Source organism: Dipodomys merriami, unplaced genomic scaffold (assembly GCF_024711535.1).
Source record: "Dipodomys merriami isolate MVZ:Mamm:240054 unplaced genomic scaffold, mDipMer1.0.p SCAF_646, whole genome shotgun sequence".
NCBI classification, from domain to species: domain Eukaryota; kingdom Metazoa; phylum Chordata; class Mammalia; order Rodentia; family Heteromyidae; genus Dipodomys; species Dipodomys merriami.
In genome coordinates, this window is record NW_027206231.1 from 452,381 (window position 1) to 480,319 (window position 27,939).

Genomic DNA, 27,939 nt, shown 5'->3' on the forward strand with positions numbered 1-27,939 from the left:
TGTAATCTTTGTTGAATTACTTGCTTTTTAAACATTCTTAGAAAGCAGAACATGATTTTTGAATCTGAACTTTTGGAACCTCTTTAATGAGTGGTTAAACAAAAAATTATCAAAATGACTGAAAATCCACTATTAGATTAACATTATACTCAAAGTTCCCTTGAGATGCAGGTAAGCTGGATTCCTTTTCTATTAAATTAATGGAATAATCTTCCTTTTGCTTGGTTGGACAGTCCATGACACTTGTTCCAAAACAAGAAAAGATACTGGAGAGAAAAAAAGAGGAAAGAGAGCCAAGGCTGCTGAAATGAGCATATTTCCCATTTGGACTTTAATGGGTTGTGACTACAAAGAATTAGAATTTCATCTTAAGATAATAATTTCAAAATGGATGTGCTAAAGGATAGCTTCGAAATTTAGTATTTAATGCTTTTGGATTACTTGAAGACAAAGGTTTACAGCAAACTTTAAATTCCAGAAAAGCTGTAATGTTCCAATAAACACCTAGGAGAAATATAATTTAAAAATTCATCTGTTCAAAGCAAATCCTGGCATGAAAGTCTGTGAGTCAGTTATCTCCAAACAGGAAGTGGCACTGTAGTTCAATTGGGAGTGGGCTCCCCTTGAGCTAAAGAACTCTGGGATATGTTAATATCCAAGCCCTTAGTTCAAGGCCCATGACTGACAAAAATAAATTTTAAAGAATTAAATCATTAGGGCTGGAAGAAGACTCAGTGGTAGAGTGCTTGTCTTGCATGCATGAGGTCTTAGGTTCAATTCTTCAGCACTACATAAGCAGAAAAAACTAGAAGTGGCACTGTGGCTAAAGTGGTTGTGCGCTAGCCTTGAGCTGAACAGCTCAGGGACAGCACCCAGACCCAGAGTTCAGGCACCCCTACCAACAACATCAACAACAACAACAACAAATTAAGGCATCAAGCAACCTGAAGATGTTGTCCAGAATAATGAATTCAGCATTATCCATTGACATGACTCAGTGACTGGAAACCTAGTTTACCAGAGGAGATGGTGGGCATTTTGTGTGTGTGTCAAAACCTGCAAAATTATTTTCTACTTTCCCAGGGAAGGAGAAAGGAGGAAATGGGAGGGGAAGGAGTGAGCTGTTTGGTGGACTTGCCTTTTGGTTCACTGATATATTTCTGGAGTCAAATTCAGAGAAATTCTGCTTGCAATCCTAGTTGCCTGGGTAATGATGAAGCCATGTCCTGGAAGTGGTTTTGTCCTGTCCTTGGCCTGGTTCCAACCACCACTGGATAATCCAAGTCCCACTGGAAGACCAAGATGCCTTGAAGAGTACTGATCCATTCTGCAGGTGGACCTAACCACAGCCAGAATAGGCAGAAAATGCAATTCCAATGGCAGCACTGGAAATCTACAGTAGGCAGAGATTTTTTTAGTATATTTTTATTGTAAAAATACTGTACAGAGGGCTCAGAGTTACAAGACTAGGTAATGAGTACATTTTGTATACAGCATTGTTACCTCCTCCTTTGTTTTTCTCCTACCATCCTTTCCTTCCCCACATCTCCAACTCCTCCCTCCTCGATCCCTGCCTGAGATTGTAAATTCATTTTCTGCACAGTGTCCTGTACATCTCATTGTCACAATGGTCAACCTGAATCCCCATTTAAGCATTCTGCTATATCCCTTCCACTCTCCAAATTACAGATATATATATATATATATATATATATATATATATATATATATATATATATATATATATATATATATATACTTCTTCAGGTGTCTAATGGACATTTTTAATTTCGTCTTCAAAGAAGTCTCCCTTTAAGTCTTCAGCCAATTTAGATATTGGACAGTTGTTCCTTTGAGGATGTGTTGTTGGGGTATTTATGATTTTGAGTCCTAAATATATTTTATATATAAGACTTTGTCTGTTTTATGACTCATGAAGAACTTCTCCCAGTAAGTGGGCTTTTTATTTATCTTGCTGTCTATGAACTTTACGTTGCGGCAGCTCTGCTGTTTCATGCAATCCCATTTGTCCAACTTCTCTTTGATTTGTTTTGTTTCTGGTTCTCTATTAAGATATATATACATATATATATGTATATATATCACCCTGCATGATATATATGATATATAAATATGTATATGGATCTAGCTTTATTTTTCTACAGGTGTATAACCAATTTTACCAGCACCATTTACTGAAAAGGCTGTCTTTCTTCCATTCTAATTTTTTAAATCCCTTGTCAAAGATTAGGTGGCAATATGTCAGTGTGTTAATTTTTGAGTCTTCAGTCCTATTCATTGGTCCTCAGAACTGTTCTTGTGCCAGTACCAAGCTCTTCTGATTATTGTGGCTTTTTAGTATAGTTTGAAATTTGGAACTGATAATTGCTCCAGTGCTCTTCTTTCTTCTAAGAATTGATGAACCTACAGCCAGCATTATACTTAATGGTGAAAAGTTAAAGCCATTTCTTATTAATTCAAGAAAGAGATAAGGATGTCTGCTCTCTCCACTCCTCTTCAACTACTTAGTATTAGAACGCTAGCTGGGAAAATAAGACATGATGCAAATTTAAAGGGAATCCAAATTGTGAAAGATGAAGTAAAACATAAAAGATGACCAACGGAATAGAATTGAAAACACAGAAAAGAACCTACAGTCCCATAGCCATCTAATTATCGATAAGGGAGCTAAAAAATAGAATGGAAGAAAGACAGCCTCTTCAGTAAATGGTGCTGGCAAAATTCATCAACTACTTGTAGAAAACTAAAGCTAGATCCTTATTTATACCCCTGCAACAGAATCAACTCCAAATGGATTAAAGACTTCAGAGTCAAAGTAGACACTCTGAAAATATTACAGGATGGAATAGGAGAAACCCTAGGTGTCCTTGGCACAGGCCGAAATTTTCTTAATAGAGACCCAGAAACACACACACACACAAAAAAGGTTGGACAAATGGGATTGCATGCAATTGCAGAGCTTCTGCCTGGCCAAGGACATAGCTAGCCAGATCATAGAAAGCCCACAGATTATGAGAAGATATTCACTAGCCATACAATTTACAAGGGTCTCATATCTAAAATATACTTGGAACTCAAAATATTAAATCCCCCAACAACAAATCCTCAAGGAAACAACTGCCCAATAAATAAGTGGGCTAAAGGCTTAAAGAGAAACTTCTCTGAAGAAGAAAGAAGGATGGCCAATAGACACATGAAGAAATGCTCAACATCCCTAGCCATAAAAGAAATGCAAATCAAAGCAACATAGAGATACCACCTCACTCCAATTAGAATGGCAAAAATCAAGAACTCTAACAATAACAGATGCTGGAGGGGATGTGGACAGAAGGGAACCTTACTTCACTGTTGGTGGGAATGTAAACTTGTTCAACCACTTTGGAAAGCAGTATGGAGGTTCCTCAAAAAACTTCACATAGAGCTCCCCTCTGACCCAGCAATCCCACTTTTGGGCATTTACCCAAATGTTTACAAACAAGACGACACTAAAGCTACCAGCACAACTATGTATATTGCAGCATTATTTACCATAGCTAAGATATGTAACCAACCCAGATGCCCTTCAGTAGATGAATGGATCAAGAAAATGTGGTATACATACACAATGGAATTCTATGCCTCCATCAGAAAGAATGACATTGCCCCATTTGTTAGGAAATGGAAAAACTTGGAAAAAAATATCGTAAGTGAAGTAAGCCAGGCACAAAGAAACACAGGTCCCATGTTTCCCTTATTTGCAATATCTAGTATATGTATGAGTCAAGCAGAAAAAGTCAGATAATGTGATGTTAGGAAAATGATTCCTTAGATAGGTATTTTAATGTTTTTTTGTTTCATGCATGTGTTTCTAACGCATTTATAAGATTATTTCTTTGTTGCTTTGTATGTCCCTCCCCCACAGTATAACCCCCCACTTTCAATATATTTGATGTCAGTATAACTTGTGGAGGAGATGGGGAAAAACAAGTCGTTTAAGGATTCAGGTGGACCTGTTGCAACAATGAGAAGTACAAATTGTCATGTCAAAAATGAGCTTTACAATGTCGTTGGGGGGGCATGGGAGGGATTGGGTGGGGGGTGAGTGGGAGGCTGGGAAGGGAGGTGAAGGGTAAACAAAGGAGGAGGATTCAATGCTTGGTAAGAAATGTATGCATTATCTTGCCCATGTAATAGTAACCCCTCTGTACAGTATGTTCACAAATAAAATAAAAATTAAAAAAAAACATGGGTACTCCACCACTTTTTAGTTCAATCACTTCTAACCTCAAAGTTATGCTTTGCTAACAAAATGCTTAGAGGAAACCCAAGAATACTTCACTTTTATCTTCTCTCTTAAGACTCGCTTTAGATACCATATCAGGATCAGTGAAGTTATTCTTTCAAAAATTATTTCAATAGATTATCTTTCTCTTGGTCTTGCATTTGCTCAGAAGGATGTATGGAAAAGAATAGAGTTAAATCATCCATACCTTGGATCACAGTGTCTGTTACAAAAGGACAATGCTCCTATGTCCTATGTCTCTGTCCTTCTCTTAGCTCTTGCGTGATTTCCAACTAATCACCGATTCTTGGCTTCAAGTCTAGTGAAGGTGAAGGACTATAAGTCCTTTCCCACTGCTACATCTTCATGGTTTCTCTTTTAAAACTCTTTTATTTGGATGTGGAATTTATTTTCATGTCTTCATTCAATCCATTCTAAATTGTAGTGAGCTAAATAGGCTCTGTAAAATCACTTTAGGTAGCAAAAATATTAAGACAATATATCAAAAAGTTTGGCCTCCCTCCACTGCTGAAGCCAATATGCTTAGCTAGGGCTTCTAAGAACGCATTTTCTTGCCTTTCCAATTTGCTCAATTCTTTTCTGATCCCAAAACTTTTTGGCTTATGTAATAAGAGAAGTCTTCACTATCTCAAGTTAATAAGGATATTATATTCTTGAGCTACTAAGAAATGTGAAATCATTGGTTTCAAGTATCCAATCAGGTTTTTTTCTGTAGTTCAGTGCTTCACATGCAAAGACATTGTAGAACGTATTACAAACATTTTTGAGTGCACTTTTTCCCTAAATATTTTGACCCAAATTATCTTTTTCAGAGAATTACTGTTTGGTAATTAAAGTCAATACACAAATTTTGATTTTTTTTAAGAATGTTGAATTTAAATTCCACTACAACCTTGTTTCACACAGTGAGCAGATTTCCTGGGTAAGGACAATTCTCAAGGGAACCTACAGGACTTATAACAAGGGTTATGAGGTTTGTTTGTTTAGTATGAAAATGAGCCATCTTCACCCACTTTGCTCCCTCTCAATTAAGTCTCCATTGATTATTTTGCATGAAAGCCTATTTTCCCAAGAAATTTTAAATTTTCATAATAGGCTAAGTTGTTCAAAAGTTTGAACAAATTAAAATTTACCTGTCATAATTTTTGGGGGGTGTCCAGTCATGGGGCCTGAACTCTGGGCCTGGGCGCTGTCGCTCAGCTCTTCAGCTCAAGGCTAGCGCTCTACCACGTGAGCCACAGCACCACTTCCGACTTTTTTTTCTTTTTGCTTATGTGTTGCTGAGGAATCGAACCCAGGGCCTCAGGCATGCAAGGCAAGCCCTCTTACCAGTGAGCCACCTTCCCAGCCAAACCTGTCATAATTTTAAAACTCTTTTGAAATTCCTTTATTAGTACCACAAGTTCATCAATCCTAACTCCACCTTTAATATCAAAAACAGTTAACATGTTTCATGATATAGTGTCCATGAAATTACTATTTTCCAGTGGCTTTGTTATGCATATATATATAACCTTATAATCTGATGCTAAGCAAAATGAACTCCAAGATATGGAAACAGAGAGTATTATTTGTGATTGTTGTTTTTAATGTACTATGTGATTTCCATTTTCTTTTGGGGTTTTCCCCTATGCTTTTTTCCCTGCTGTATTTGATTTTGGTAGCCTGTGTATTGTGTATATATTTACCTTAATTAGGGAAGGGAAGAGGAACAACAAAATGGTGAGACAAAGGACAAAGGCAAACCAATGCAATAGCAATACTCACATGACAATATGTTGGAAATATACATTACAACTTGTGAGGGGTACTGGGGTGAAGGAAAACTGTGAAGAAAATGAGGGAAGGGGTAACAAGTTTGAAAAGTTATGTATTCACTACCATAAAATTACTGTAACCCCACTGTACATCACTTTGACAATAAAATTATATTTTAAAAAATAAGCTGCATGAAATAAAATTTCACTGTATTGGTAAAGTACATATTACTCTTTATGTCGTAACTTTTTAAAAATCCATACTTTTGGTGTCTAATTTGAATTAATTACCCCTTTTTAATCAGAGGACCATGAACTTGAATGCTATCCGTCTAGACAATATTTTCACAGTATACTTATTAATATTTTGAAAAAAGATTAAATATAGTACTTTCTCATACTAAAAGTGAAAACAGTTTAATTCTATGGAAACAAATAACTTGTAAAAGTAAATAAGTTTTTAAGAAGACAGAATATATGTGTTCATCAACATTCCAATGACTAGTAATTACTCATTTTCAAATTCTGAAGATTCCATACCTGAGAGATTCAAAACAATACCGGCTTTCATGTTATGTAATTCTGCAATAGATGCATTTTCCAATGGGGTGTTACAGATTGAGAGACAACAGAAAAATAACCATTTATTCTTCAAGAATAAGCAATTGTTTATCACAATAAGCTATTATTTTTATGACCACCGATACCAATATTTATGATATAGAGTCATCTTAGCCCAAAATTCTCCAACTTTTAGGGTGCATCTCAAACTTCCCTTAATTCATATGATGAATAGCTTATCTCTATTGTGAAAAAATACAACTCTGCTAATGTGATGCCATTCATGTTCTGGTAAGAACACCACAATAAACTGGGTTGCATCATTTTCCCCCCACTGGTATTTTTGAGATCAGAACATTTGCAAATATTACTTATATTTATAATTTTTAGCTATCATATAAATTCTGGATGCTAAAATTGGAAGATTACAGTTGAAAGCCCACCCAGGCAAGAATATTCCCTAGATTCTTATCTCCAATAAACTTCTCAGCAAAAGCCAGACGCAAGTGGCACTGAGGTTGAAGTGGTAGGGCACGAGCCTTGAGCATAAACAGGCCCAGAGACAGTGTCCAGGCCCAGAGTAAAAGCCCTAGGACAAACCAATAAAACAAAAACAAAAATAAAATCAAACCCCAAATGTAACATTTTTCTCAGTGTATACAGTAGCAAATAATTAAGGAAATTGCTTCGTGTGTTACATACGGGTAGAAGAAAGAAGATGTCACATGATTATTCTTTTCATACCATGTTATACCAAAGACTCCAAAAATTTCTCTTATTCTAAATTTATAAATTAATATCATCAATTTGTTGGCAACTCTGTCTACAACATTCACATTATCATTTCATACATGAACTGTTGGAATTATCTATTAACTAAGTTTTTGAAAGAATATTCTAGGCACATAGAATGCAAAATCATTTGTGAATGTCAATTAAACCCTCTACTTAAAAACAATTTTGTAGAATCCTATAGAATATAAAATTACAAACAAAACCAAAATATTTTAAATCTAAATTCTAATTTAGCAAGATCTTCAAAATCCTTCATTAGACGAACTTTGCTATTTTTCCAAGCTTAAGCTTGTGTAATTCTTCATCATTTCTTTGGGTTACAACAGAATGATGATAACTTATTTTTTCAAATTTTGGATGGGAATCATGAGTCATTTTGCATCTAGGAATGTTCTGTAATGAAGAGAGAATTTAAAACACAAGTGAGGATTAAGTATGAGTTGCATTTCAACAGGAAATTTGACTTCTCAAAACATAATGACAAAATTAGCCCAAATGTCCAACTATGTATTCCTTTCTTGTTTGTTTTGTTTTATTAAGACAAAATTATACACCTTGGTCCAGGGAAGGTATCACTATGAAATTCCATTCTCTAATCTCCTGTCTTAATCTCAGTGCTAGAATTCTAAGCTTGTATCACATTGCCCTGCCATAGTTTCTTGGTTTATTTAATCTAGATATAGACTACCAATTCTGAACTTCTCCAGTGATATTATACAACAGAGTGACTGCTTAGACTTTATCTACTATTTTCAAAGATGTTCTAACATTTGATACAGGATATGAACATTTTCAGATGCACCTGCCAGATCTCTGATTCATTCCTCCATGGATCTGATCCCTTTAATAATGATTATTGATTCTTACTATCTCTGATCCCTACCAATGTAATATTCTCAAAATTATTTGAAGGAAGTTCATTTGAGGACTTTCAAATATTAAAAATTATCACTTGATTCTAGTCTTGTTCAGGACATATATTTATTGTTTTCTAACTTTTCTACACATTATGAGAGTTGTTTCATTTGTGTATTTGTGTGTGCATATATAAGTGCCTCTGGGTGTATGTGTATGTTTGTATGTATATATGCAAAAACCTCAAGCTTTCATTCAGCAATCTTGCTCATGACTGATATTCCATCAATTGAGCCATTCTTCCAATCCAGATTTTGACTGCTTAATTTTATATACTGTTGCAAAGAGTGTTCTGCCCAGGCTGGATGCCAATAGAACTTCCCAGACTCCTTTACATTCTTAGGTTTTATTTCTCCAGGAGTATCAACTTTTAAATGACAAACATTTTTGTAAGGGTAATGTCTAAGCTGTAGCCCATATTTTTAACTCAAGAATTCTTTTTTTTTTTGTTTTGGTGGGGTGTCTGGTCATGGTGCCTGAACTCTGGGCCTGGGCTCTGTCCCTCAGCTCTTCAGCTCACGGCTAGCCCTCTACCACTTGAGTCACAGCGCCAATTTTGGCTTTTTTCTTTTTTGCTTAAGTGGTACTGAGGAATCGAACCAAGGGCCTCATGCATGCGAGGCAAGCTCTGTACCTCTGAGACAACTTTCAGCCCTAACTAAAGAATTCTTATAAAGATAGATGAACAGACACATTACACATCTTGAGTGTACACTGTTAGGAATGTGATCGTAAGCTGGGTCATGGTGAGATATGAGGATTGAGGTTCAAAGCCAGCCCCGGTAGGAAAGTCCCAGAGACTCTTTTCTCAAATTAACTAAAAGAAAACTGGAATTGGCACTGTGGATCAAGTGGTGGAGCATTAGCTTGAGCTGAATAGCAGAGAGACATCTTGCAGGCCCAGATTTCAAGTCCCAAGATCACCGCCAACAAATATATATATATATGTAAATATTATATATATATATATATATATATATATAAATGTGTGTGTGTGTATGTGTGTGTGTTTGTGTCTGTGTGTCTGTGTGTCTGTGTGTCTGTGTGTGTGTGAGTAAAGAAAAAAAAAGAAATGAGACCTTAGCCACCAGTTTATTGCTAGCATAATCCCTGCTCTCACAAGATGGACATTTTTCCAGTTAAATCCATGCTTTTATATCTGACTTGCATTGAAAACAGAATTATTCTTCCATTGTACTTTCTACAAAGTTGCATGATTAGCAAGCAAGATTTAGAATGGGAGTGGCCTCATACTTCATGTTCCACATAGGAGTCTTGCTTTCTGTATATCACTCTTATAAATCGACATACTGGACTTGGCTTTATTGTTTCAATGTTGCTTATTTGTAGTCTTCTATACTGTATGGAACCCTTATACTTAAACACAGAACTAATCTTTCTCCTATTATTGCTATTGTTTCCTTACTGTTAGCTCATGCACACTTGGGAAATAATGAACAGCACGTACACTCACAAAAAGAATGTTCTGAAAACCTTCTTCCCATTTAAAATTCGCCTTAACTTACAAAGAACTTACAAAGTTTGAACTCAATGTACTCATGTATAATATATTTATAAGCAATATAAATTTCATATTTTCTCTTTACTAAATTGTCTCTGAAATACGTTTTACCTCAGGTCCATAGGTGTTCTAGTCTTATTGCAGTGAAGCCAGAAAACATTCACTATACCTCAAGCAGCACCATCGATTGTTACTGGAAGTAACTGTTACTGGATGTGGAAACTGACCCAGGAGAGGAATGGAACATAGAGGAAAAACAAAGTTCAAGTTACCTTGTGCTTTCCTTTTTACTGTACAAGAAAAGTATCCCAAGGCTTGAAGGAAGATCTGTCCCTGGCTTTTTGAGTGTGTTCTTTACTCATATAATTTTTTTCTGTAAACTTCTAGTTCATAGTGTTACAAAAAGAAATAATGTACCATTTGAAGGCCAGTATAGAACAAAAGGAAATAACATTGTTTTAAAAGTGTTCTCCTGCAAAGGAACAAAGACATAGAGGTTTTAAAGTGTCTTATAGATGGATATTTCACCCCTGAGATGATTCTCGATGCAGGAGTCAGTTATCAATTCCTTTGGTCTGGTTCTGAGTTCTCCAGAGCAACAAGGATTCCAAAAAAGCAGGATCCAGTCAATATGATCAGCAAAAGAAGCCTCTTCTCTGACCAGTTCACCTTTAAGAAGGGCCCCAAAGAAAAATCTGGGATTTTTATTTGCTTGTTTGTTTAGTTTGTGCTAGTCCTGGGGCTTGAACCCAGAGGCTGGATCCTGTCCCTGAACTGTTGTCTTTCCTGCCCACCTGCCCCCAAAGCTAGTAATCTACTGTTTGAGCCAAAACTCCACTTCTGGTTTTTTGGTGTTCAATTTGCGATAAAAGTTTGACAGACTCTCCTGCCTGGTTTGGCTTTGAATTAATATAGTAAGAAAGCTATGTGACATCAACTGTATAGACTTCTCTTTTGAAACAAAAAATATTAGATGAAGTTTATTGTAAAGCTAGTATTTGACAATTTATAAAGGAAGAGAATATGTCTAGCAAAGAAGCCATAACTTAAATAACTCAGCAAAAGTAGGTGCACTGAATCATTTTGAAATTATTTTTTCTGCTTGGGAAGATTATTGATCTTGTCCTTCCTTTTGGGTAAACTTAAGGTAATATTTGCACTTTTTGTTGGTTGTCGGGCTTGAACTCTGATCCTGGGCGCACTCCCACAGCTCTTCAGCTCAAATTGAGTGCTCTACCGCTTAAGCTACAGCACCACTTCCGGGTTTCAGGTGGTTAATTGAAGATAAGGGTCTCATGGACATTCCTGACCAGTCTGTCTTTGAACCACAATTCTCTGGTTTCCTGAGGAGGCAACAATGCTTGATAAGAAATGTACTCATTACTTTGCCCATGTAATTATAACCCCTCTGTACGGTATTTTCACAATAAAAAATAAAAATAAATTTAAAAAGCCAGACTTGGCAAGAGTTTGTGAGTCGCATCTCAATTAATCACACACGCATCACAACACACTCACACCCACACAAAGCCAGAAGTGGAGTTGTGGCTCAAATGTTAGACCAATGTCCTTGCTAGGAAAAAAATATCAAGGGATAGGTCTGGAGTTCAAATCACAAGAACAACACACACATAATATGATGTATAAATTCTTATTTTAGTTTGAAGAAATAAACAATATCATGGAAAGTAATATTTGATACTTATGAAATTTTGTGAAGTTGTCTTAAGATATAACATAGGTTATTAAGATTAATATTAATATAGTATATTTATAATTACTCATAATAACTTGGAGTATAACAGTTGGTATTTTTCTATAACCATAAGAAATAGTCTGCGTAAAAGAAAGAAAGGAAGAAAAACAAGGAACGAAAGAAGGAAAGAAAAGAAAGGAAGAGAGAAAGAGAAAGAGGGGTAGGGATGGAGGGAAGGAGGGAAAAAGGAAAGAAGAAAAGAAAGAAGGAAGGAAATAGGAAGTAATTAAGGAATGAAGGTACGAAGAAAGAAAGAAGGGAGAGAGGAGGGAAGGGACAAAAACAATTTAATTTATAAAATGTGGTATTTAGCCCAACATAAACTTGTAGTTAACCCTTTAGTAAATGTAAGTTTGCAATTTTCATTTCTCTACATGTTCCCCATGCATGAATGAAACCAACAATTGAAGGTTAAGAAATAACCAGGTGAATCTGTTTGCATCTGTAGTAAATATGTATGCAAATCTTTTTCTCATTTTCCATCCATCATAAATAATTATTTGCAAACAATTTACATTTAGTTATAAATATTCTAAAAATTGAGGTAACCAAGGGAACTCAACATATAATATAATGCGAATACTAGTAATTATAATGCTATTAATATTAGTCTTTATGTTGTATTAATTGTAACAATTTTATTATGTATTTTATCAGACAAATTAACATACTCTGATTTTCGTGTTTGTGGGAGTCCTAATAGCGGACAATAATTAAAATGAAAGGAGATCTGTATTTGTTGGCACAAACGAATATTTTTTTTAATATTATTTTATTTTATTTGAGAACATACTGTACAGAGGGGCTACAATTACATGGGCAGGATAATGCATACATTTCTTACCAAGCATTGCAGCCTCCTCCTTTGTTTACCCTTCACCTCCCTTCCCAGCCTCCCCCCTCCCCCCACCCAATTATACCCCCCTCCCCCCCCACTGACATTGTAAAGCTGGTTTTGACATGACATTTTGTACTTCTCATTGTTGCAACAGGTCCACCTGAATCCTTAAACGACTTGTTTGCCCCCATCTCCTCAAACGAATATTTTTGAAAGCAAATAACACATTGGATATTGTTCAAATACATCAGAAGGGCTTTAGAAAGGCTGTACCACGTTAAAATGGTTACCTATGATGTGGTTCAAGAGTCACTAAACAATCATATTTCATTTTGCCATCACTATAATTATTCCCATTGTAAGAAGAATCATTCACATAATTTACATGATATAATCTTGTTCTTAAGTTATTATGTTCTATGAAATAATATCCAAATGTACACCACACTGAGTTAAAGCAAAAGTAGCAAAGTGTTTTGGACGATGTAAAACTCCTTCCAGATACACATGTTAAAATTTTATTCTCCTGACTGGTGACATTAGAATCAATCATTCAGAGATGACACTGAAATAATGATCCTGACGAGAGAAGCCCAATATTATTACTCTGCCATGTGAACGTCCAGCAAATAGAATATAATGAATCAGAAAGTAGACCCCCATATGACAAAGAATTGCTTTGAATAGCAATTTTTAAAATCAATGTTTAAGCTTCTAGAGTATGGATAATATACTCCTGATGTTTTTAAGCCACTTACTTTGAAATATTTTAACAGCCCAATGACTGACAAAAGTCAAAGTTTTGATTTACATTTCACAAATTCTGATAAAAAAGATTCATAAGGTTTTATTTTATTTGAATTTTATTCTCCAAGTCTCCAGGTTAAAACTATTTTTAAATGGGAATTGAATTGAGGTTCAACTCTCTATTCAACTATCATAATTAAATTTTTGAATATTTTTATTATCTTTAGTTGTACAAAGGAGTTGTCATTCACTGAAACAGTGTATGGATACAGTGCATCTTGATCAATGTCGTCACCCTTTTCAACAATCACATCCACCCCTACCAATCAACCCCAATCTTTATGTATCTCAATATTATGTTATGGAATTTCTTGCCATTTAACAAAGCAGTTTATGTGTACAATGCACCTGGAATTGTGTTACCACTTCAACATCTTCAACCCCAATTTACACTACCCCTTGCTTTGTATATTTCAATTCTGGGAAGTATACAATAGATTCTTGCCTGTATTATATCCTTTTCCCCTTCAATTTCCTACCCCTCTCACATTGCCCCCCACTATCCTCTCTTGCACTTCACATTTACTGGTATTTATTTTGTTGGGCTTTGACTCTGCCTTTTAAGAGAATTATAGTATTTTCACTCTCCATGGACTCTGACACTTCAGATAATTAATTTGTACCTCCTTGCATACCATCCAGTGTGTTTACCTTTACATTTATAGACACTCCTATCTACCACAAGTGAGGAAAGTCATGCAAACTAAGTTTCTCTGGGTCTGTTTTATTTCACTTAATATTATTTCTAACTGTTTCATTTTTCCTTTAGAATGGTGCAATATTATTCTTTCTGATGAATGAACAGAATTCCATTATGTATGTATTTATATGTTTGTATATATATATATATATATATATATATATATATGAATATATGTTTGTATACACACATTTATATACGCACATATATACTTGTAAATTGGGACCAATAAAATTATATATATATATATATAATTTATATAAACTATATAATTCTTGATATCTTTTTACAATGAGAGGCATCTGGGCTGATTCCATATGTTGGCTAGAGAAAATATTGCAATAATGAACATGATTGTTCTGGTAGCTTCAGTGTGGCCTTGTTTCTGCTCTATTGGATAAATGACCATAAGTGTAATTGCTGGATCATAGGTAGACTTACATTGAAATTACTGGCTAAACGTTCTTCTTCAGAAAGGGAAAAGCTCCATTACTTTTATATTAGTATTGTAAAATCATAATAGCTGCATGTTGAATTGTTTTCCCTTTGCTATTTTCAATTCCATTCTTCATCTATTATGTATCTAGGGCTTTGAATGACCAATTCCTTAAAATACCTATATTGCTTATATTGTGATGTAAATCTCAGTAATATAAATATGAATTCATCTGTGAGTCTCATCTTGAGCTGCATTCATAGGAAATATATGCAGTGTCAATGAAGATGCTTAATATTAATTTACTTCTAGTAAATAGGTTTAAATGTCTTCTCTTTCTCTCAATTGAATAACATACATTTCTGTTCTCTTTCTGTTTCTTACAAGCCTGAACTCACTATTTCAAAGTAGTATAAGCAGGAAAACAAAATAACCTGATCCAACAATCACAAATCCTAAATTATGTGAAAAAATCCACAATATAAAAAATAAATCTGAGGAAGAGGAAAAACAATGACAGAATAACAACAGAAAATTATCCTAGCAATCTCTAATGAAACAGAGATTTAGAGTCCTAGTAGGTACTCCACATCTAGAGGGTCACATCAAATCTGGTATAATTATAGATATGCAGCTATAAATATAGACATAATTATAGACATACAATTCATAACAATATTTTATACTGTCTTCACAAGAAAACAGAAATCTATGAAAAGGTGCCAGCCAGGAACACATTGGGTCACACATTCAAAACCACATGTGCAGTGTGGAAATAAAAGGGCAACGTGGAAAAAAGCAGGAACAGAATTGTACATCAGAGAAAGCCACATCCATACACATAGACAATTCACCATACCACTGGACAGTCCAAATGGTCAGTAGAACCACAAATATTAACATCACAACATCTCACCACAACTGATTCCTATTCCTACACTTAATGGACTCGACAAAAATGCAATTCCAGAAAAACAAATCACAACAGGAAACCAAACCAAGACTCTGGAAATCAACCAAGAACATAGTCACTTATTAATATCATAGATCCCCCAAAAGAAAACCTCCAAATGGACAGAACAAATCAGAAAAATACAAGAAAAGTGATGTCAAAGTAGTATAATTCACACAGTAAATAACCAGGCATTAGAACAGACAATCAAGGATGTAGAAGAGTTATCAAAATGTATTACAGATACTGCTGAAAAATGTAATTAATGGAAAGATAGAAAACCTCTACAAGCAAATTTGTGAACAAGATGAGACCAACTGGTCATTATCAAAATAATTCATGGAGACTTCAAACAGAAAGATAAATTAATTCTGAGAAGGCAAGGGAGTCCAAAAAATAATGGATGCCTAGATAAAGACATGAGAGAAGACACAGCTAGGAAAACAACCCTTAAATCTCCCTCAACCAAGAAAAAAATGTACAGAAAGTCTATACAAGACTTAAAACAAAGCTTTAATAAAGAGACAGAACCCAAAAACATGACCAATTAGAAGACAGGGAAATGAAAAACAAAGTAGAAATATCTCCACAGCAAATAGATAACATAGAACATAACCTCAGTGTAAAAGACAGAATAGATCTAACAGGAAAGAGGAAATAATCATTTAGAACAAATCCAAGAAATAACAAATGATCTTGCCAGAACTTCAAGACTCAGTTAGAAGATCAAATTTCGGGGAGATAGGTATCAAGAAGGAGAAGAGCAAGAAACTAAATGGATGGGAAGCATATTACAGAATTCTAGCAGAGAACAGGCCAAACATCCAAAGAGATAGGCTCATTCAGAGAAGAGAAGCCTTTAGAATCTAATCAGAATTCTAGAACTGAACAATCCACCATGACATCATAATCCATTAGAGGATTATTAAAGATCAAAGAAAGGATTCTTAAAGATGCCATATAGGAAAGATTGATTATTTATAAAGGATATACAGTCAGAATAAATACCTCTTTCTTAACTGATATGGTTAAAAAGGAAAGCCTGGCATTATATATGACAAACATTAAAGGTAAACAACTACCAACCATGAATACGATCCCAAGCCAAACTCTCCAAATGGAAATAATAGTCTCAGGGTCTTTTTTCCCACGCTGGCTTTGAACCGTAGTCCTCAGATCTCAGCTTCCTGAGTAGCTAGGATTACAGGTGTGAGCCACTGGTACCAGGTAAAAATGGGGGCTTTTTGAAAAGAAAATGCACCTCTTCACCTGTGTCTAAACCTCAGATATTACTATTAGAACAATTCACCTTCACCTCATTTCATCAGACATTTGTAATTTTTATCTTTTCCTTCATGTGGGAATACTGCAGTCAATATCAACTCAGCTGGGGGACTGGATAAATTGTATGGTAATTGCTAGCACCTAATTTAAGAACTTTTACATCAAAAGAAATGAAACCATCATTTGGAATAATTGTTTCCTCTTTTTATTACAAATCTGTGCTTGATTATTTCCTAATGTGATATTGGACTTCCTAATATAGTGATGAAATTTTTTTGCTTTTCAACCTCCCACATGTGGTCAAATATTTAAGAATTCAAAAATTTGCACTGATAATTGATTAAGCTAACTTTTAAGAAAATGTGCATTTCTGGAATTTGGACTTCTGTCTTGTTCTTACATGCACACACTTTCTATGATTTATTTGTTCTACAAGGAATTCTACTTTCCAATCTTTGTGTAACCAATTTTAGTCTCTCTGATCAGTCTTTCTGATCCTCTCTCTGGAGTCTCATTTGAGTCTGCCTCATAAAAAATATATTAGTTATCACCTAAATGACTCTCAGCTTCTGTTTTTTGCCTGACTTCACGTAGGCTGTGAAAGCAACCCTGCCTGGCTGTACTTACTGGAGTGTTTGTGTGTGTGTGTGTGTGTGTGTGTGTGTGTGTGTGTGTGTGTGTGTGTGTGTGTGTGTGTGTGTGTGTGTTTTGTTTTAGATGTCTATGATTACTATTCAAGGTAGTAGTTTTTCTGGGCCTCTGTGATCCCCTGGCCTAGAGTCAATGGGTTTTTCTCCTAAAGATACAAAGAATAATGGACTAAATTCCTGTTAATTGTCTCAAAATGAGGCAATCAGGCATCCTTGCAAAGCCATCAGTATTGCTTTCTAACCACTTACAGAAGTCGTCTTTCAAGATGGCTTCTCAAGGTTGACTGTGAAAAATATTCATTTCCAAGTAGGCACCATAAAGCACATCACATTCCTGGGATCAGACTTTTGGAAGGAAAGTTCCCCTTCATTCCTTCTCTTATGATAAATCAACCATAATATTCTTCAGTTGTGGCCAGCCTGGAGCACATATTCCCAAGAATATTGTGTAATGTAAAAGAGGACCAACTTTCAAAATAACAGTGTAAATACTTGTCTACTACAGACTGATTTATCTTGCTTTTATCTGTTGTTATTTTCATTTCTTCAAACACATGAATAATTTATATTGGTATTAGACAAAGGATTAATGGAATAAACATTCAGTTTACTTTCATATATACAATATAATACACTTAACCCATAATGGACAAATAAATCCAATTCTAGAAACAATGTCAGGAATATAAAATAAGCCTTAATATGTATAAGCTGGCACACATACACCATCATCTACTCAAAAATTCAGTCTCTCTGTAAATATTTATTTGGTATGAAATAATAAAAATTTAATTAATGAATATGACTTTTAAGTATCATCTGAAATAGTCCTCGTGTATATAATTGTAAATAATTTTATAGATGTCACCTAGACAAGAATTTAACATGCATGCAGAAATCAAATTTCCACAATTTAAGCAATATGAGAGGGGTCATACCCTCGTGTACTGTGGTGTGAATTTTACCACAGTGCTGAACCCTTCCAACTAATACCAAGAGTCATGTGCAATAATTAATTATTTGATGTTAAGATGAATGCTAAGTGTAGAATACACTTTGAATTATTACATTAACTCACAGAAATGATATGTTATAATGATATGTTACTTGTTTAAATTCTTTTTTTTTTTTAATGCTTCTCAATTTTACAATTCATTAAATATATTAATAAAAGGAAGTAGCACAGTAGCTCAAGTGGTAGAGCACTAGCCTTGAGCTGAAGACCTGAAGGACAGCGCCCAGGCCTAAAGTTCAAGTCCCACGACTGACAAAAAAAAATCAATATATATATATATATATTATTAAAATTATTTTCAGTTTCTTTTCTATAGCTGCTGAAATTAAAATTATAAACATTCAATTTTAAGAAATCAATAATAATAAACTATTATTAAAATGATATACTATTAAACTGTGATTTGAATTATACTTCTAACAAATTGTCATGTAAACAAGTCAATAGAATTAAGGGTGATCATTTTTCAACTTAGCAGTTTGTTTTTGTTTTTTTATTTTACTTTTGGGTCTGGTCTTGGGGCCTGAACTCTGGGCCTGGGCGCTGTGCCTCAGCAATTCAGCTCAAGGCTAGCGCTCGACCACTTGAGACACAGCACCACTTCCGGCTTTTTTCTTTTTGCTTATGTGATTCTGAGGAATCGAACCCAGGGCCTCAGTCATGCAAGGCAAGCCACCTTCCCAGCCCAGCAGCTTGTTATTTGTTTCCTAATTTTTTCATTTGTTATTCTTGGTACAAGTCATCTCTTCATTATAATTGTTTAGTTTTCTGTTTTATCTCTACTGGTTTGCTGATTATGCATTTTGTTTTCCCTTTTTAATGACTGACATGAGGCTGAAAATCTGTATGCTAGTTTATTACTTGCTATGTTAATGTAAAATTACTGCTTTCCACAGCTGTTCTACTCTACGATACTACAAAATTTCCCCCACTCCCATCTCCTGTATTGCTGCTCTTATATATTTTATTTTATTTTTTATTTAAATTTTATTGTCAAGGTAATGTACAGATGGGATATAGTTACATAAGTAAGGTAATTAATTTATTTATTTTCTAACTTATTACCTTTCCCCTATTTTTCTCGCTCTTCACTCCCAACTCCCCCCCCAAGATTATTTCCAACATATTTTCTTGTGAGTACTACTGTTGCATAGGTTCCCCCTTTGTCCTTTGTCTCACCATTTTGTTTTTTTCCTTTCCCTTCCCTAGTTCAGATCAAACTATTTAAAACACCCCAGGGTATCAAAATAAAATACAGTGATTACAGGGGATAAACCATAGGTCGGGAAAAAACAAAAGGATAAAAAGAAATCACATAGTACATTAAGAACAACAACAACAAAGAACATGTCTTGGAGTTCATTTCACTTGGAATTACCTTATACGGTCATATGTACATAGCTACTGAGCTATTCTGCTCATCTACTAAGATTATCTTTGATGTACACAATAATGCTCCCTATTACCCAGTAATCCCACTTCTGGGCATATAACCAGGTGATCACAAACAAGGCCACAGTAAAGCTACTACTGTGTATCACAGTAATATTTACCAAATCACTCACTCACACACACACACACACACACACACACACACACACACACACACACACACACAAACACCGGTGGAAAACTATGCTTCCATCACAAAGAATGTGACCACCTCATTTGTAAGGAAATGGAAGATCTTGGAAAAAATCATATTAAGTGAAGTAAACCAGACTTAAAGAAACATAGGTCCCATGGTTTCCCTGATTTGAAATAATTAGTTTACATCAAGGATTTTAATTTGACATTTTGTTCTATGTTGAGCGTGCAACATTATTGCTATATTGTTTGCTATTATTTCTGCAAATAGGCAGGTATACTTAAAGATTTACATTCATCTTATCCATTATTGAAGGAAGAACAACTAAAAGTGTAACCACTACTAGGAAGAACAACTCCTACTTACTTAGCTTCATTCCTATGTAAGGCCAATGTTGTCCCCTGTATTCTCATGTTGTACATTACAACTCAATACCTGGTCATAATATATACCTAATATCTTATGCATTGTGAACTAACTGCCCCAGAAGTTCCACTTTGCTTTACTTTAAAAAAATTCTGTCTTAAAGTTTGAGGATTTGTGTGTGTGTGTGTGTGTGTGTGTGTGTGTTTGTGTGTGTGTATGTGTGTGTGCGTTTACAAAGATCAGAACATAACATTTTTCTTCATTTCAAATACATATTTCAGGTCATTGTAAGTTGTGGCTAATGGGAGCAGTCTCTTGTTATTTTAAGGATGAAACAGAAAAAATATGTGTACATGTACCACAGTTGCTTTATTAGTGTAGTTGAACACTGAACTTCGATTTATATCTTGGCTGTTGTTGTGAATAATGTGAATAACAATGAACTACAGATATATTTACGAGTTACCCAGAGAGAAATAACATGATTGGTGGGTCAGATGATACTTCAACTATGATTTCTTTAGAAAACTGCATACTACTTTCTACAAGGAAAATAATAACCTGTATTTTGACCAAGAGTGTAGAAAATTTCCTTTTCTTTACACTCTCACCAACATTATTACCTTTTATTCAAAAGGGAATAAAGGGCAAGTTTTTACTATCTTCAGTATACCAGACAGGCTTAAGACTGAAATCCAACCTCCTAAATGCTTGGAATTACAAAACTTTACCACCACACCTGGTTCCTTTGATTTTTTTTTGATAAGAGTTATAATAGTTATAAAGTAGTATCATAGTAATTTTGAATTACATTTCTCTAATGAATTCTGCTCACAAAGCATTAAGCCAGCACAGAAGTTTTATTAAACACTACTGTGTAAACCCACTGGTGATATAGAGGGGTTTATGGAAAACATGTCTATTCGAACTTTTGTCCATTTTAATCAAGTTTCTTATTAATCTCATCTTTAATCTCTCTATACAAAAATAATTAATTCAAGGTAGTAAAAAGGAAAAAAATTAAGCAACGGTTAACACTTTTCAATTTTCAATAATATGATATTGCTTAAATCATTTTCTGTTAATGCTTGAGACTATATAACAATTTAGTTAGACTTTTTACATAGCTATATGTATTTTATTTATTTTACATTGATTTCTCTTTCCAAAGCCTGCGTGTCTAAGTTTGGTTTCTTTCATTCTTAAGTAGTTCAGATTTCAAACTGAAGAATAAATGGAAGTAAACAAACAAAAACATACAGTTCCTCTCAGCTTATAATGCCTCTACAAGAATGAGAAAAGAGTTCATCATTCTAAGGACTCTTAATACTTAAGATAACATTTGCTATAATGCTAATGTTATTACCATTTTAGTGTTGGGAAAAATTGTAATTAAAGGCACTAAGTGCATGACCCAAGACACACAGTGAGGAAGAAATTGAGTCAAAATTTCCAAAAGTCTTTCAGCAATACACAAAAACTAGATAAATTCTCTCTATTCTCTGATACTCTCAATTCAATATTCATATTGTCCAAGAAATAATACCGTAGCAATTATTGCCCATGGTGATTGTTTTCTGTTACATTTTGCCTTCAACACAGACTGCGTTGGTGATACTGGGTTATCATACACAGAGCTGAGCTTATAAATTATGGTCCAAAGAGAGGCAAATTTCTTCTGTCCCATAGTTCCAGTATCGTTTTTAAAAAGTACTAAATATTTTAAATATCATCACTTATTGTATTTTCAGAATTAAAGAATGAAAAAAAATCACATATCACCAATCCAAAACGCTTTAAAACTAGGAGATGATAAAACAGGCCTCTGTGAAGTAAACTTTCTTCTACGTATAAAATTATTCTGACAGCCTTGTGGTTTGTCACACCTGTAATCCTAACTACTCGGGATACCTACTCAGGAGCCTGAGATCTGGGGATAACATTTGGAAGCCAATCAGGGCAAACTAAATTCATGAGATTATTTTTCAGAAATTTTAATGAACTAGCAAAGGGCCAGGAACGGAGATGTAGTTCATATAGTAGCTCACCAATCGAGAGAGAAAGACGTAGCGAGACCTTGAAGCCCTGATTTCAGTCTCTGAGCATGCCAACACGCAGGAATGCACACACACTCACTTTTCCAAAATATCTTCATATCAGTGTTTTGCATTGATTTCTTTGTTAATGATATTATATGGGTAAAAGAGGCAAAATAATCTCTTCCATCTCAAAACGTTTTTATACATTTTTGTTGTAAAAATAATGTACAGAGCGTTTACAGTTACATGAGCAAAGTAATAAGTACATTTCCTATCAAGCATTGCTAACTCCTCCTTTGTTTTTCCTCCACAATTCCTTCCCTTCCACCTCCACAAGTACACTCCTCACGCCCACAAGCTCCACCCAATGTCCCCAGCCTAAATTGTAAAGTTCGTTTTTCAAAATAATATCTTGTGCATCTATTGTTATACAATGGGTCAAACTGTATTCCTATTTAAGCATGCTGTTTTCTCCTTTTCCCTCCCTAAATCAGAGAAGTGTATATAAAAGATGCAAGTGCACCAACGTCAAATAAAGTGAAAACGGGGTTTATACTGTTGGGGAGAAACGTATAAAAACAAAAAAAAATCACGTCATACATTATAAATATGTGAGAAACAACAGCAAGAAAGAAAAAAACGTCTTGTGTCCCGATCTTGGGGATCATTTAGCTTAACATCAACTTATCTATTCATATACACATAGCTTTACAACTTTTCTGCTTATCCCAGACATATACTAGTTATTGCAAATAAGGGATACCATGGGACCTATGTTTTTTTGGACTTGGCTTGCATCAGTTAATATAATTTTTTCCAAGTCTTTCCATTTCCTAACAAATTGGGCGATGACATTCTTTCTGATGGAGGCATAGAATATATATATATATATATATATATATATATATATATATATATATATATATATATAGTATATGTGTGTGTGTACACACATACACACAGAGCATTTTCCTTTTTTGTTTTTTAGAGCAACTTAGTTTTGCACCTTCATCATTTTTTCAAATATTTTTATTGTGATTAAGTGGTTACATAATTTCCCAAATTTAGCAATATTGTGGGATAGTGATGCTTAGTTAAAGTCACAAACATATTCTAACTTTGATGGAGCAAATTGTCTATCATAGTCTACAACATTTATGAGTTCTATGAGCTTTGCAATAGAGTTATTTCTTCCATATGTATACTTTTTTGTTTTGAAATATGTATATTTCTTTTTTTCCCATAGCGTCAGCTATTCCCTCTTTCCCATTTGTTCCCTCCTTCTCTTCAATGACATTGATTTGCTTAGTTCATTTTGGTCAATGTCCAGTGCAGCTGATGGATCCCACTGTTGCATGTTTTTCCCTGATTCCCTCTAGTTCTTTGTCGTCCTCCTGGTTTTCCTTCAGTATACAAATATGATCAGCAGAATGGGGTTATTTAGTAGTAATTCAACCAGATGAGTGGAAGTCCTTGGTTTCTTAAGTGTTGTTAATTTTGTCGTATCACCTTACATTTTGCATTTAACATCCATTTATCACCGAGAAAATGTGCTGTTTGTCTCTTTGCTTTTGGCTTACCTTGCTCAACATGATTTCCTGTAGCTTGATTGATTTCCCTGCTAATGCCATTATTTTGTCCTTTCTAATGGCAGGAATATATTCCATTGTGTTCCACAGTTTTTGGATCCATTCATCTCTGGTGGGACATATGAGTTGTTTTCATATCCTGGCTATTGTGAACAGTGCTGCAATAAACATGGAGGTGCATGTTTCTTTGAATATTGCTACCTGTTGTTCAGGATAGATGCCTAGAAGTGGTATGAGTGGGCCATAAGGAAGGTCAATATTTAGCTTTCTGAGGACTCACCAGACTGCTTTCCAAAGTGGTTGTGTAAGTGTACATTCACACACACACACACACACACACACACACACACACACACACACACACACACACACACTCACAACGTTTTCTTGATCCATTCTTCTACTGAGGGGCATCGGGGTTGGTTCCATATCTTACCTATGGCAAATAATGCTACATTAAACATTGTTGTGGTGGTAGTTTTAGTGTGGACTTGTTTATGATCATTTGGGTGAATGCCCAAAAGTGGGATTGCAGTGTAATAGGGGAGCTCTATGTGGAGTCTTTTGAGGAACCTCCAAACTGCTTTCCAAAGTGGATGAACAAGTTTACACTCCCACCAAGAATGCAGTAGGATCCTTTCCAGCATCTGTTGTTGTAAAAATATGGAACGATTCACTAATTTGCGTGTCATCCTTGGGCAGGGACCATGCTGAACTTCTCTGTATGTTCCAATTTTAGTGTATGTGCAGCCAAATTGAGCACAGAACAATTTTTATATATAAAGAGTAATTAATTTTCTTAAACTAGACAATTAAACAAAAAGTAAGTTCAAAAGAATTGTGAAATTTTAGAACCATGTATTTCTTATGTAAGCACACATTTAAGAATAAAGTCAAGGTTGACATGCCAAAAACAAAATAATTCCAGATATTTGTTGTTCATGAGATGTGTAGGAGGAGGAATTCAATTATTCTACACAAGGCACCTGTCATAATGTTCATTGCAGCAAATGTTAAAGTTTGTTAAAAGTTTTAATATTTTAAGTATGTTTAATTTTGGGATTTGCTTATATATGACAAAATTAAGACTGGTGGCAGGTCTTAAAATTTTTTGATAAAGTATATAATATTTCTGGTAGCATGTACTTGTAAGTATGTACATTTCAGAGTTTATAGAAACTTTACTAATGAGAAGGTGCAACGACTGTGTAAAGAAGCAGAGTGAAGAGTTAAGATTTTAAGTACAGAGTTTCTGTTAAATCTTTAGGGCTCCCTTACATTATATGTTAGTGATGAACAAATATTGATATAAGCCACATACAAATGATGAGATGAACTATAAATAGTAATCTTAGTGGGTAAATTTAAAGGCTACTGATATCTTTATCCAATTTTAAATGTACAGGAATATGAGAAAATAGTAAAATCTACTGTGTACACTTCAAATACTGAAAACCCTGGTAATTGTTTTGTTTTTTATTTTAGTCATCATTAATATTTAATTATTGTTTTCTTTATTTATAGAATTTTTCCTTGTTGTAATATAATACAACTTTTTGTGAGTCGTGATTAAGAGGTACTTTGAAAATGTTATTGGGATGGCCACACCATTTTTCATAGGTGCATGTGAATTTACAAAGAGCAAAACTAAAAACAAAATATTGATTACAAATTTTATCAAGTAGAGTCTGAATCAGGAGTGTTGATAAATGTCCACACCTAAAATCTTAACCCTAGGCTGAGGTAGTGGTATTACAGAGTTGAGGACACAAAATTGAGAAACTGTGTTTTGTTTTGTGTTTTTGCTTTGTATTTGTTGGTTGTGGGGCTTGAACTCTGGGTCTTGGGTACTGTCCCTCAGCTCTTCAGCTCAAGGCTAGCGCTACCACTTGAGCCACAGCACCACTTTCATCTTTTTATGCTTATGTCGTGCTGAGGAATGAAATCCAGGACCACATGCATGCAAGGCAAGCACTCTACCACTGAACCACCTTCCCAGCACCTCAGAAACTGATTTAAAAAATCATCTGAACAATATTTGCTTTCTGCTCTGGGTTATATAACAAAATATGTGAACACATTTTTATATTTTTGTGAATTGTAATACTTCTAAGTTTACACTAACTGCAGCCAATTTATCCTTTTCAAAGTCAAGAAATATTTCTGAGAGTTTGCTTCTGTGAAGACTGTTTTTGCATTTATAATTTCTTCTGAGTCATTTTTATTTTTTATCAAAATAACTTTATATTTTATGTTGATGAGTTATCATACATCAAATACCTTCAAATGTACAGGTAGAGTCTCAATATAGCAGTATGAATATTCTCATACACTTCTCGTTTATTTGTTATGCACTTTAAGTATGATATTTCTCTCTCTTTCACCCTCTCTCCTTTCTACTCTTTCTCTTTCATGCTCCATGTCTGCTATTTAGAATTTCTTCTGGTCTACTATTATCCTTCAGGATCAACTGGTTTTGTGGGAACATGATAGGGACCATCAGTTACCCTTGCATTCTTTAAGAGTTATAACAGTGACGTGAAATTATGCTTTGCCAATGGAAATGGCAAAACAACAGCTCTAGAAATTCCTTTTCACTTTTAGTACTATTATAAATTTTATCTCATACGAATCATTGGGACTGATAAGATACTTTTAGCCTGGCACCTAAAAGTTCTTTTTCTTTTACAAACAACATTTTTCTTATATTATCAGTAAGTAAAAAAAACAAAGTTATCCTATGGAAAGTAGGCTGAAGTTGTTCACATGGATGAAAAACAAGGTAATGGGGGAAGTGAGTACAAAGGATACCCCTCATATAGCACAGATCCTTAGAGCAGTTTATCATGTACACTTTGTGATAAGGACAATGTGCTGGGAACTGCAAATTAAATCACTGAACACCTGATATATATATATATATATATATATATGCACATATATATATATATATATATATATATATATATGCACATATATTTATATATGTATATTTATTTATATATGCATATATGTATATATAGGGCCATATATGTACACAAGAATGTTACTATACACACAAATACACACATATGTACACACATGTACACAAGCACAAATGGAGAAAGACACATAGATATAGCCAACACAAGTTTCACTAGTTGTTGAATATGCCTTAGACAGAATGTTTGGAAACAAATGTATTGAAGATGTATTTTTCTCTAAGAGTTCTTTTACCACTCCTCTCATCTCTTCCAACTGGTAGGTTTAGAGAGATTCGACTTGAAAAATGCAGTACAAGTGATAGCAAGTCACTCGGAATTCTCAATAATTATAGGTCATATGGTGTCTCCCAGCTCCCCATGGAGTGCTTGATCTTGTAGACATTCCCAACAGCCAAAGGAGTAGGACAATATCCTTGTTAAGAATGAAGTTATAAGGCTTTAAATGGCATCATTCCTTGGGCTCTTTTCCAACAGCCAGCATCAATTCCTAAGCAGATGAGTGACTCCCCAGAAGACTGGAGCGCAGGTCAAAATTTAACCAATCCATATGAAAAGTCTAAAGTGAGAAATGTTGACTGAGGTCGTGCTGATGTCCTTGCCACGAAAATGAGAAAAAAAGCAAGTTTTTTATGTATTAAAATTTGAGAATAATTTGTAACCTGTCAATAAATGTGTAGAACACAAGTATAACAACTTACAAAAGATGATGTGCATTTCATTTATATGCTTTTGGACTTGGAAAATGTTTTTAAGTGTGTCTACACAAGTAGATCAGTATGAAACAAGCCAGCATTTTTTCATTTAAGATACAAGGAAAAGATACAGGTTGACCCATTGTAACAATGAGATTTGCAAGATACTACTAGAGGGGGGTGGACGGAGGTGTTATGGATGTGTGAAGGGAAGGAATAGTAGGGGAAAAACAAAGGAGGTGGTAAAAATGCTCAATCAGAAATGTACTCATTACCTTACTTATGTAACTGTAACCCCTCTGTACAGTATCTTTACAATGAAATATATATTAAAAACATACAAGGAAAACTGTACTTATAGCAAGTGGTATTTGTCACTCAATATAAGTA

The 27,939-nt window shown here is 34.6% G+C and overlaps 1 non-coding gene across 1 annotated transcript; it reads right to left on the minus strand.

Annotated features, from left to right (window-relative positions):
- Positions 1-24,530: 24,530 nt before the first annotated feature.
- Positions 24,531-24,636, minus strand: LOC138815524 (U6 spliceosomal RNA). The gene has a single exon (XR_011368344.1). It is a non-coding gene; the product is annotated as a U6 spliceosomal RNA (small nuclear RNA).
- Positions 24,637-27,939: the final 3,303 nt, after the last annotated feature.